The following is a 12,685-nucleotide window of genomic DNA, read 5'->3' as shown; positions in this document are numbered from 1 at the left end:
CACCTGAAAGAAAAATGCTAGCTATATAATATATATATATATATATATTTAATGCTATATGTACAAGTACTGGTCCTAGTTCTTTGTGTTACGTGTATGTATATATATTCACGGTCCTCCCGTTGTTCATCGATTTGCTCGAGTGGGCCCAGTAACGTCTCCTTCGTGAGACTTGTTACTGTGTTTGGCATATTGAATACGTCAGGGGTAGCTTGCCAGGCTCTGCCGTGCGGATGAGATACTCTCGGTAACTTGCTGGGCTCTCCAAGAGGAACGGAGGAATAGAACTCGGGTCGACCTGTTGGCTGCGCGCAAGGCAAATACCCTACCCGCTGTGCTATCACTCCAGCCCATATATACATTATATGTGTGTATATCTACACATCCAGACTCTGCGCCAGGCTGTTTTCACTTGGGCGCCCTAGAGTGGGGCAGGTGAGAGCCCTGCCTGCTCCAAGGGACTCAGCCCTGACAGCTGACCTCCACTAGCCAACCACCACCACGCTCCAAGCCGCTTTCTGGACCGCAGGTCTGCGAACACATCATAAGACACTTCCTACCCATTTTCCATAATTACCACACCATATTTGATGGGGTTCAGATGTTAGGCAAAAAAATCATAGAGGAAAAAAATATATATGTATATGCCTGTCAGGGAGCCCAGCAAGCTACAGAGAATTCCGCCCACATGGGCAGAGCCTGGCAAGCTCCCCATGGCATATTCCATAAGTCAAAAACAGTAACAATAACAGGTCTCATTCCCCTGACCCTGAAAGAACCTCCAATCATTGGGGAAGATGAATAAGGAGAGGCTGCTAAAATCTCAGGGCTTGGAGGAATAGAGACATTACTGGTGCCCACTCAAGTAAATCGATGAACAGCAGGATGACAGTGATACAGTGATGTATACAAATAAATACATCACGATCATGATCACAATCATCCTGTTGTTCATCGATTGCCTCGAGTAGGCACCAGTAACGTCTCCTTCTTCCTAGCCCTGAGATTTTAAAAGAGCCATATTCAAGGCTCTTTCAGGGTTAGGAGAATGAGACCCATCATTGTTACTGGTATTTGGCATATTGAGTACAACACGGGAAGTTTGCCAGACTCTGCCGTGCGGGCAGGATACTTTTGATAGCCTGCCAGGTTCTCCAAAGGGAAAAAGAGATACACACAAGAGATGTGTAGATATACACACATAAATACATATACTGTACATATGTACAAAATAATTAAAACACATAAGAAATACACAATTTTGTTTTGTCCTGGTATTCATGTATTTGTATATTTTACCATCCAGTTTCATTTATTTAATGACTTCAAACTTAGATCTGTACTAATAAATTAAGAATAAAATTGCTTAAATTAAGAATATCCTTTAATAGTTCTTTAGGCCTATTGGTATAAACATTTTTATTTCCTACTTTAAAGCATCCTAAGTTTTTCTTTAAAAATTAAGAATATATGTACTAAATATAGTTATTGACTTAAGATATTTATTTCTGCTATTTTAAAGAAACCATTCCATTATCAGTGTAACTGTTGCTCTTGTGAAGATAACATACCTTTTACTCTGACTATTTAAACTACTGCCTCCATTTCTCTGGTTTACAAGAGTTTAATTATGCTTTGACTAGATATGGTTTTATTTATAATCAATCTGCAGAGATTTCTATTGTGATTTTAAAATATTTTTCAGTCACTTTTAAATGTAGTTTCTACCATATCCTATATATCTGTTCATTCTGGGATTCTAATTATAGAAATGTTAAACCTCATCATGTCTGATTCAATATTTACTTTTTCTTTGTATTTCATTCTTTTACTATTTTATGCTGCAGTCTGGATATAAATTTCTAACTTATCTTCCAGTTTGCTTCCAGTTCTCTTTAATTGTGATTAATCTGATAAAAAAACTGTTTTTTTGAATTTTTATTTTGTTGTCTTTTCTGTTTTTTTTTTTAATTTTTTAGTGAAACACCATGAAGTACAATTGTAGACTTAAAAATTTTTGTGCTTGGGTTTCAACTATACAATGATCAAGTACCCATCCCTCCACCAGTGCCCATTTTCCACCACCATGGATCCCAGTATCCCTCCCACCCCCCATTCTCCCCCATCCCACCCTGCCTCTGTGGCAGGGCATTTCTTTTTATTCTCTATCTCCTTTTGGGTGTTGTGGTTTGCAAAAGAAGCATTGAGTGGCAATCATGTTTGGTCTATAGTCTACTTTCAGCATGCTTCTCCCATCCTGGGAGGATCCTCCCAATACCCTTTATTTGGTGCTCCCTTCTCTATCTGAGCTGCCTTTCCCCCTAGCATGTGCGGCTGACCTCCAAGCCATTCTTTTGGCTATTCTTGGGTGTTAGTCTCCTATTTTGTTACTTTATGTTTCCCAGATGAATGCAATCTTTCTATGTCTATCCCTCTCTTTCTGACTCATTTCACTTAACATGATACTTTCCATGTAGTACCACTTGTATGTAAATTTCATGACTTCATCTTTTGTAATAGCTACATAGTACTCCATTGTGGAGATGTACCAAGGTTTCTTTAACCAGTCATCTGTTCTCGGGCACTCATATTCTGGCTATTGTAAACAGTGCTGCAATGAACAAACAAGTGCAGATATCACTTCGACTATACTTTTTTGCCTCTCTGGGATATATGCCCAGGAGTAGTATTGCTGGGTCAAATGGAAGCTCAATTTCTAATTTTTTGAGAAGGGTCCATACTGTTTTCCAAAAGAGAGGCATTCCCACCAGCAGTGAAGGAGGGTCCCTTTCTCGCAACATCTGTGCCAGCACCGGTTGCTTTTGTTATTTTGGATGTGTGCCAGTCTCTGTGGTGTGAGATGATATCTCATTGTGGTTTTGATCTGCATCTCCCTAATGATTAATGATATAGAGCCTTTTCTCATGTGCCTTTTCACCATTCAGATTTCTTCTTTGAGAAAGTTTCTGTTCATTTCATTGCTCCATTTTTTGATGGGGTTGGATGTTTTCTTCACCAACCCCTTGTCGGATGTGTATTCAGTGAATATCCTTTCCCATTCTGTAGGCTGTGTTTGTATTTTGGTCATTGTTTCTTTTGAGGTGCAGAAGCTTCTTAGTTTAAAATAGTCTCATTTGTCTATATCTGTTTTCACTTGCTTGGCCAGTGGCATGACATCTTTGAAGGTAGCATTAGCTTCAGTGTCATGGAGGGTTTTGCCACGGAGGGTTTTGCCAACTTTGTCTTCAATGTACCTTATGGATTCTGGTCTGATGTTGAGGTCTTTAATCCATTCTGATCTTACTTTTGTACATGGTGTTAGGCAGAGATCTGACCCCACTTTTTTGCATGTAGCCGTCCACTTTTGCCAGCACAATTTGTTAAAGAGGCTTTCCTTACTCCACTTCACATTTCTTGCTCCTTCGTGTTTTCTGTTTTAGGAACCCTATTCATTCTTTATAATGTCTCCTTGATCAAATTCCTCATCTTTAGTTAAATTATAAAACACATTGATCATATTGTATTAAATATCATTTGATAATTTTATATTTTCAATACCTGAATCTTCCGGTATTTGAACATATGCTGTTTTCTAAATGCTTCTCTTGACTTTCATTCAATTCTTATCTTTAATACATCATGTTACTTTAGATTGAGAGCAAATATGTTGAAAGTTCTAAATGGTATGATTCATAATTGCTCTTGGCTAGCAGAAATGAGGAAAAAAATCACAATAATCAGACTTAGAAACTAAATTAAAACTGAGTTTCTATCATTTTAAGGAATGGTTAATTCCTAGCATATCTTTTGTTCTAGAGATTATCTTTTGGTGTTTCCAATTCTAATTTTTGTCCTCCAGCACTCTGAGACCACTAAAATCTCTGTTATTTCCCATGCCATAAGCCAGGGTTTTAGCATCAGCTTCTCAATTACCACTTTCAAATTAGCAACTTTCTCAAGAAAAAAACTGACTCTGAATCATTTCTATGTATTTCTTTGGGTATCCTCACCTGAAAATTTGAAACTCTGATGCCATCAAATGTGTATTTATATATATACACATATATGCATATTTTTCAATATATTCACATCACTTGATCACTTGATACCCCATTACTCATAGATTTGCTCAAGCGGGCACCAGTGATGTCTCCATTCATCCCTGTTGCCTTGCTAGCGTAGCCCAATGGCATCTGTTCGTTCTAGGAACATGAAGAGCCTCAAACCGATCATTCAGGGTCTTGACGAAGAAGTCTGATGATCTCATAGGTGGGCGTCCACGCAATCTTTTGACATCCCATGGAATCCAATCAGTAATGGCTCTAGTCCAGTAGTCGTCTCTAAATCTCATTATGTGTCCAGTTCATCTGATTTTTGATGCCTTGGCAAATGAGACAGCGTCCCTGATTCTTGAGCGTTCACAGAGATCGGCACTCCGGATTCTATGTCTCATTTGAGTGAAGAGTGATACTCCAAGCATAGCTCTTTTGATTCCTCTTTTCATTCATATATACACATAAGTGACTGAAAATTGATATATGGATGATCTATCCTTATGTGTTAGAATGACTATAAAAATGTCACTTTAGGACCAGAGAGATAGAACTAGAAGTTTCCTTGAAAGTGACCAACTTGGTTTGAACCAAGTACCACATATGAAGTCCCAAGCACCACAACAAGAGAAAACAGAGCCAAGAGTAATCCCTGAGTACAACCAGATGTATTACAAAAACCAAAACAAAACAAAAAATGTCCATCACAGGACTCATTTTACGATGACTTTACCAACTTATTCTGATTCCCATGCCTTCCTCTCTTTTATATTATCTTGTTTATGTCCTTTATAGAATTTATAATTTAAAATTATTCTAACTATTTGAATATTCATTAATAATTTTATCTATATCTCCCCTATAGAAAATACTTCCATGATAACAGGAACGTGACTCTCCTGATCAGCTATAAATGCCATTACCAAACACCATGCTTAAAACACTCAACAAATATTATTTGAATGAATAAATGTATAAATAAATAACTTAATAATCAGAAAAGAGAGTCAAGAGGCATTTTCCAGAAAGAGAAATATACAAAATTAAAATATCATAGTTAACAGACTATTAATTGTAGTGATTCTATGTGTTTATTACTAATGCATAGGGTAATAATATTCCTCATTTTGGAGTTGATAAAGCTTAAGGAAATCATATTTGAATGCTCTGACATATTGTTGGACATGTCAATCACTAAACAAGACTATTATACCTTGCTCCAACAACATCTTTACTTGAAAATTATGAGAAGTCATGAGAAATTTTGAACAAAGCAGCCTATTATGTTTTATTTTATTACCTAAACTAGTAATAAAAAAACAGTTCTAGCTACCAATATTCCTCTCCTGAGATTCTCTGCAATTACTACCACCATAGTTGTGATCCAGATTTCTTCTTCCAGTATTTATTTGATCCATATTCTTTGCATTTCTAAAAATATTTCATGGGAATTTATTTTTATGTGTATTTTCTGTGGATCCCTCTGTCAGTTGTTGTGGGTGCACAAGGATACATGAATGTATGCAGAGGATAAAGAGAACAAAAGAGGGAATCAGCTTACGTCAGAGATCCTGGAACACTTTATTAATAAATTTACTCTAAATAAGTGCAGAATTCAATTTACCTGACTATCTGAACCATGCTGCAGGACAAGGACACTTTAGCAGGTTTGTTTTTACCTCTTCTAAAAGTCAGGGAGAAATATGCCCTGCAGCAAAACTGAAACTGAGCTTGTGAAAAAACACAAAGAGCCAATTTTTGTAGTCTGTTTACAAGATCTACTCTCGGGTCAGCTATGACAGCTAGTGATAAAGCACAGAAAGTTTGAATCTCATAGAGTCTCTTCTCACTCAAGGGGGTGCAAACTGTAGGTACACCTGAGCTACAATATGGTACTAACCAAAAACAGCTCTTCCAGAATGTGGATGTTTTACTTACTTTTCCATAAGCTTTAGTTCTGTTCTATTATATATATGAGTAATTTTAAAAAAGAAAAAAATGCTCTGATCAATCTAACATATATTAATTAATATTGGAATATTGAAGGGAAAGGGAAAGGACATGAAATACCTAATCATTTATTTGCTTGTAAAAAAAATCAGACTCAAACGTATTAAAGAAAAAAATGAGCTAATGCTTGAACATGTCAGAAGTGAACATTTTAGAACAAAAGTTGTAAATTGGCAACCCAATTAAATTTCACATTGTTGTATTCAGTTGACGGTGTTCTCAAAATTTTGAACTTAATGTCATTGAACTAGAATTCCTTTACCTAGTTGATTCTCCTAAGTATCCTAGAGATTTTACCAAATGTTAGTTGCTCAATCATGTCTGGCCCCTACAGGTAATTAAAATATATATGCAACTTTTTGTGGAAAGTAGACTATGGACTGAACATGTTTGCCACTCAATGCCTCTTTTGAAGACCACAACACCCAAAAGGAGAGAGAGAACACAGGGGATTGCCCTGCCACAGAGACAGGGGGAATGGGGGGATGGGGGTGGGAGGGATATTATCCATGGTGGTGGAAAATGGGCACTGGTGGAGGGATGGGTATCTGATCATTGTATAATTGAAACCAAAGCACAAAAAATTGTAAATCTACAACTTTAAAATAAATAAAATAAAATAAAGGGGGAAAAAATATATATATATGCAACTTTTAATAACAAAATTACCTTTCACTTAATCACTAATCACTTAACTTCCCGTTAGTCGTCGATTTGCTCGAGCGGGCGCCAGTAACGTCTCCATTTGTCCCTGTCGCGTGCTAGTGTAGCCCAATGGCAACTGTTCGCTCCGGGAACATGAAGGGCCTCAAACCGATCGTTCATGATCTTGACGAAGAAGTCTGACCATCTGGTAGGTGGGCGGCCACACGGTCTTTTGACATCCCGTGGAATCCAATCAGTAACAGCTCTAGTCCAACAGTCATCTTTAAATCTCATTACATGACCAGCCCATCTGATTTTCGACACCTTGGCATATGAGACAGCGTCCCTGATCCTTGATCATCGACGGATGTCAGAACTCCGGATTCGTTCTCTCATTTGAGTGAAACGTGATATTTAAAATTACCTTTAAAATGTATAATATTAGATTGCAGTATCTCCAAGAATGTTAAATAATATTTATTATCATTTTACTTCAAGATGAATATTCAACATATTCAACTGGAGAAAACAGAATAGCTAGAGACATACAATCTACAATTTAGAAGAGATAGGAAAGACTCTTAGAAGTCACTCCATGTTATTGTGTTGGATCACTCAAAGTCCTTCCAAGACATAAATTTCATACAGCATTATAATTTTCATTCCAATTAACTTTATAATTTTTCTGTAAAGGAGGAACAGAATAATACAAAATCTCAGGGGCATAAGCAATAGCATTAGTGCTCAGAAATGTAAGGGTTGATTGATTGACTCCATTTAAGCTGCACTCAATGAGATTCGACCACGTGTTTTGATAGCAGGGAGAGTGTAGAGAAGCAAAGAAAATTCTAGTTGGGACAAAATAATCTCTTACTCCAGACTAAACTTTTGTTAGCAGGGTCCTGAAAGAGAAAGCAAATCAGTCTTCTCCAGGTGTAGGCTTTGTGCTGACAAATCATCACATTATGCAATTGGCCAAAGTAAGAGTCACAAAGTCATACCAGATTTAAAGAGTGGTAAAATAGATACCACCTAAAAATTCACAACACAAAATGGAGAAGAAAATGACCACTATTTTATAAAAAATCAATTTAAAACAGTTTCAGTTTCTAAAGTGCCTTCTTTCAATATACCACAAGGTGCCTAGAATCTATAAATAATGACATCAATCAATTAAGTTTCTTAGGAATATTGTATTTCATAATGAAGTGTTTTAAAGTTGTCTTGGGGACAGATGACTGGTTAAAGAAACTTTGGTACATCTACACAATGGAGTACTATGTAGCTCTTAGAAAAGATGAAGTCATGAAATTTACATACAAGTGGTACAATATGGAAAGTATCATGCTAAGCGAAATGAGTCAGAAAGAGAGGGATAGACATAGAAAGATTGCATTCATCTGGGGGATATAAAGTAACAAAGTATGAGATTAATACCCAAGAATAGCTGAGATCAGCACCAGGAGGATTACTCCATAACTTAGAGGCCAGCCGGGTATCCTAGAGGAAAGGGCTATTCAGATAGAGAAGGGAGCACCAAATAAAGGATGTTTGGAGGATCCTCCCAGGAGGGGAGATGCATGTCGAAAGTAGACTATGGACTGAACATGTTTGCCACTCAATGCCTCTTTTGCAGACCACAACACCCAAAAGGAGAGAGAGAACACAGGGGATTGCCCTGCCACAGAGACGGAGGGATGGGGGGATGGGGGTGGGAGGGATATTATCCATGGTGGTGGAAAATGGGCACTGGTGGAGGGATGGGTATCTGATCATTGTATGATTGAAACCAAAGCACAAAAAATTGTAAATCTACAACTTTAAAAAAAATAAAATAAAATAAAGGGAAAAAAAAAAAAGTTGTCTTGGGGTCTAAGGACTCATGTCCCAAGAGTACGCTTGGGACATATAACTTTGAATTTCACATATTCAGAATGACACTGACAAGAAAATAAATAATTTAATAATAAAGTCAGAACTAGATATTTCCTGTTACCTTTCTGATTTGCCATAGACCTTTATTTTCTTTCTTTTTTTTAAATTAATGTTTTTTCCTATCTGAAGTAGTCATTATTTCTAAGACTATTTTCTGCTTCCAATATGGAAAACCTTCCAACTGATAAATAATATAAATAAACAATATGAGATTATACACAGTTGGAAGGCTTCTGAAGTTTGGTGCAAGTACTGACGAAATGAACTATTAAAAAGTGTATTCCCAGGCACTATCAGGGGTGCACAAGGAATGTCTTGCCATGCCAGGCACCGTCCACCCCTTGCCACCAAGATGAAGCAACTCCTGCAAGCCAGACACATACTAAAGTTGTAATTCAACTTATCTCTCCTTGGTAATTTTCTACCAATCAGTCATCGACTAGTTAAAAAACTTATTTGAGTAAATGGGCCTAAATGAGGATGAGTCCCTCACCTTTTGTCTAAGTAATCTTCAGTAGGGCATTTGCCTTGCACGGAGCCAGCCTGGCCTAGCCGGGATCAATTCCTCCGCCCCTCTCAGAGAGCCCGGCAAGCTACCGAGAGTATCTCGCCCACACGGCAAAGCCTGGCAATCTCTCCATGACGTATTCAATATGCCAAACACAGTAACAGCAAGTCTCAAAATGGAGGCCTTACTGGGCCGCTTGAGCAAATCAATGAACAACGGGAGGACAGACAGTGACAGATAATCTTTTCTTTTAGATGGGAAGTTTCATCACATAAGTTGGGTCTGTATCAGCTAGGGTATAGTTCTTATTCCCCCAAATAAGCTGTGACACGTCTCTGTATCACACTGTGCTAAGTTTCAACCAAACTTTGCTTTCTTAATCTTTTTGTTGTTGTTGTTCTTTTATTATTATTATTATTTTTAATTTATTTATTTATTTATTTTGAATACCCGTCCTTCCACCAGTGATCGTTTCCCACCACCACGGATCCCAGTATCTCTCCCACCCTCCATCCCTCAATCAACGAAATGCATCTTGCACACAACTAAGTGAATCTCAAAATAACATATAATCTTCCAACTCTGTTTTAGAAGGTTATTCAGTGATTTTCATGTTCTGTCAGCATAATGTCCACATCCTTAGTTCAGCATCATACATGCACACATAATATACACTACTCAGAACCATCTGGCTTCTTCTTACATCCAATCTCATTTTCTGTCAACTCTGCATCTTCCTTAAATTCTAAATGAACCTCCTTATTCTAAGAATGCACTATAACATATCGGTGAATCATTAAAATGCTATTCTCAGTTGCTCATGAAGTTGAAAAACACTTAAGACATTGAGACAAATGCTCAAAAATTTTCCTGGTGAGAATTCATTGCTGTTTTCAACTTTGTAGAAACAATTTGACATTACCCAAATTTATGTTTATGATAAAATATAAGACTGCCCATTTGAGTAGGAAATATACTTTAAATCCCGACATTCCAGCCTCAAGAATCAGTCTAAAGCTAAATGTAGAATATGAACAAAAAAGTTAATTTTCATTAGAATTAATAGATAAGAGACACTAGATCAGTGAAACTCTGAGTAGTTAGTATCAAGTAGCCAAAAGTTCATAAATAGAAATTTCTTAACAATGAAATTTCAAGTCCTTTTCCTTAAAGAGCTTTAAAGACTCTCCTCCAATTAACAGGACGTACAAGTACATTTACAAAGAAAGCTAAAAGCTTGTAATCTAGGGGCTGAAGCAATAGCACAGTGGGTAGGGCGTTTGCCTTGCACACGTCTGACCCGGGTTCGATTCCCAGCATCCCATATGGTCCCCTGAGCACCGCCAGGGATGATTCCTGAGTGCAGACCCAGAAGTGAGCCCTGAGAATCGCCGGGTGTGATCCAAAAATAAAAATAAAAAATAAAAACGCTTGTAATCTAGATGAGAAAGAAATGGCCCTAAAAAACCAAGTTATTAGTAGAAAGAGCCTTCATGCAATTCTATATTTCCTTAGGTCCTCATTTTTTTTTAAATAAGAATCACAGTGAAGGTCAGTCTGCTTTACTCAGTAAATTACATGTGGATTCTGCTTTATATTTGGTTTTGAGAAGGTCTTAGACTGATATCCAAAGTGAAACAAATTCACTTTTTAAAAGTGGAAGGAATGTTGCTAGCTTCTTAGTGAAGTTGGCAGTTTTGCTCCTGAGTGCCTTCTGATGAGTCAGGTAGATGGCCCAAGCTGAGAGCAGATGAATGATGGACAGATGATGGGCTGATATGACCAGTGTGTTCAGAGAGAGAAGGAGAAGCATCTGCTGACCTTCTGGCTCAGTATATACATATCTCTATGTGTCAGCTAAATGGGGAGAAAAAGAGCTGACTGCCTGCTTTTTGAAACTGACCCCGGATGTCTTCATTCACCTCTGCTATGGTGTGACCTATTTACCAATCCTTAAAACATGTCTTTTTAATGAGGTCTTTGGATATTGCACTGTTAGTATGACAATATCCCTATCACTAAGCATTTATTAAGCAAGGTTTTGGGAAAATACTCCAAAGTTTATGCATATCAAATAAAAATAAATTGCAGTACCACAATTGTCATTGATTTTTTTATACTTGCATGGTTTTAATAAGCACTTTTCATAAATGTAAATAAATGATTCACTTCAGCTTATAGGCAAATACAATTTGGTTATGCAGTATGGGCATTTGAGCTGGCACTTACTGATAAATAATTCATTTTTTAATATCAGTCAATGCGTTCAATGGAGTTGAGAACTAGAATTTGACAGTATAGGAACTAAACATAGGTATCAATATCTTCCTTCCGTCCTTCCTTCCTACCTTTCTTCCTTCCTTCCTTCTTTCCTTTCTACCTTCTTTCCTTTATTCCTTCCTTCCTGTCTTCCTTCCTACAGTGATTAAGGGCTACTCCAAGCTCTGTTTGTGGGTTTGCTCAGTGGAAAATTCCTTAAGCTACAAACTAACTTTATGCATGCTATAAAGGAAATTATATGCCAATTGTATGACAGAGTAATACTTACATAGGAATATCAAAAGGAGGTTTAAAAAATGCTCTTAGAAAAAAATATATCAGCATCTGCACTGCACTGTAGCACTGTCCTCCCATTGTTCATAGATTTGCTGGAGCAGGCACTAGTAATGTCTCCATTGTGAGACTTGTTGTTACTGGTAAAGGTAAAGGTAAAGGCCCTCCCGTTGATCGTCAATTTGCTCGAGTGGGCCCAGTAATGTCTCCATTGGAGACTTGGTTGTTACTGTGTTTGGCATATCGAATACTCTCGGAAGCTTGCTGGGCTCTCCGAGAGGGGCAGAGGAATTGAACTCGGGTCGGCCAGGTTGGCCGCATTGTAAGGCGAACGCCCTACCGCTGTGCTATCGCTCTCGGAATATTTAATACATTACGGGAAGATTTTCAGGCTTTGTCATATGGGCGGGATATTGTCATACTATCATACTATCATACTTCCATACTATCAGTAGCTTGCCAGGCTTTCTGAGAGGGGCGAAGGAATCAAACCCGGCATGGCCAGGGTCGGTGATGTGCAAGGCAAACATCCTACCTGCTGTGCTATCACTCTAGCCCATATCAGTATCTTGACTTGACTTGACATCTCCTTATTCATTGATTTGCTTGAGCGGGCATGAGTAATGTCTCCATTTGTCCCTGTCGCGTGCTAGTGTAGCCTAATGGCATCTGCTTGCTACAGGAACACAAAGAGCCTGAAATTGATCATTCAGGGTCTTGATGAAGAAGTCTGACCATCTCGTAGGTGGACGGCCATGCGATCTTTTGACGTTCCGTGGAATCCTGTCAGTAACAGCTCTAGTCCAGCGGTCATCTCCAAATCACATTACGTGTCCAGCCCATCTGATTTTCGATGCCTTCGCAAACAAGACAGCGTTCCTGATTCTCAATCGTCGACAGAGGTTGAAACTTCCCATTCTTTCTCTCACTTGAATGAAGCGTGATACTTCAAGCATAGCTCTTTTGATTCCTCTTTGGGAGA

This window comes from Sorex fumeus, unplaced genomic scaffold (genome assembly GCF_029834395.1).
Source record: "Sorex fumeus unplaced genomic scaffold, SorFum_2.1 ptg000054l, whole genome shotgun sequence".
In the NCBI taxonomy this organism is placed as follows: domain Eukaryota; kingdom Metazoa; phylum Chordata; class Mammalia; order Eulipotyphla; family Soricidae; genus Sorex; species Sorex fumeus.
The sequence above is the reverse complement of the archived record's forward strand: the minus strand, read 5'-3'. Positions refer to the sequence as shown.